General features: G+C 36.1%; 1 protein-coding gene across 1 annotated transcript in view; it reads left to right on the top strand.

Moving 5' to 3' along the window:
* Nucleotides 1-1,073, top strand: part of COL4A6 (collagen type IV alpha 6 chain) — a 339,968-nt gene that overhangs the window by 124,449 nt on the left and 214,446 nt on the right. The gene's annotated exons all lie outside the window — the stretch shown is intronic.

The following is a 1,073-nucleotide window of genomic DNA, read 5'->3' as shown; positions in this document are numbered from 1 at the left end:
TTAGGCAAGAGGATCTCTTAAGCCCAAGAGTTTGAGATTGCCATAAGCCATGATGCTAAGGCACTCTACTGAGAGTAACAAAAAGACACTTTGTCTCAAAAAAAACAAGTTATTTCCCTAGCTTCCTCAGAAGGTGAAAAGTGAGAGAGTTTGTGTGTGCCAGAGGAAGGGAGGGAGTACCATTATGGATTTATGGAGTTTTAAATATTGTATGAATTTTATTTATTGCATTTATTGTTACTGATACTCGAATCATCACTTATTGAGCCAATGGGAGCCTATTCCGATTGGCTTCTGAGTCTCTTTAAGTGACCCTAATAGTTTTTTGTGTTTTTTAAACAGTGTCACTGGGGCATAATTGACTCATATAAGCTGCACATATGTGAAGTGTACAATTTCATAAATATTCAGATTAATGTGAAGAAATATGAAAGCATCACCGCAATCAAGATAATGAATGTATCCATCACTTCCAAAAGCTTCCTCCTGCCCCTTTATAGTCCATCCCTCACACCTCTCTACCACCCCCCACCCTTGGATAGTAACAAATCTGCTTTCAGTCACTACAGATACAATTTGTTTTTCTAGAATTCTATGTAAATGGAAATATAAAATATGTATGCTTCTTTTTCATCGTTTTCTTTCACTAAGAATAATTATTTTTGTATTCATTTATGACGTTGCTTCTATCTGTAATCCCACATGACATATGTGATTTGCCAGTATTTTCTCTTAGTCTGGGGTTTCTTCTTTACATTCTCTTAAGAATGTCTTTCAAATGCAAATCAGAACTACTTTGAGATATCACCTAACTCCAGTAAGATTAGCCTATATCTCAGAATCCCAAAACCAGAGATGCTGGCTTGGATGTGGAGAAAAGGGAACACTTCTACACTGCTGGTGGAAATCCAAACTAATACGTTCCTTTTGGAAAGACATCTGGAGAACACTTAGAGAACTAAAAATAGACCTGCCATTTGATCCTGCAATTCCTTTATTAGGTATATATCCAGAAGACCCAAAACTATATTACAACAAAGATATTTGTATCAGAATGTTTATTGCAGCCCAAT

This window comes from Otolemur garnettii, unplaced genomic scaffold, assembly GCF_000181295.1.
Source record: "Otolemur garnettii isolate 467f Iridium unplaced genomic scaffold, OtoGar3 scaffold00155, whole genome shotgun sequence".
Classification (NCBI taxonomy): Eukaryota; Metazoa; Chordata; class Mammalia; order Primates; family Galagidae; genus Otolemur; species Otolemur garnettii.
This window is presented reverse-complemented; position numbering and strand designations above follow the sequence as displayed.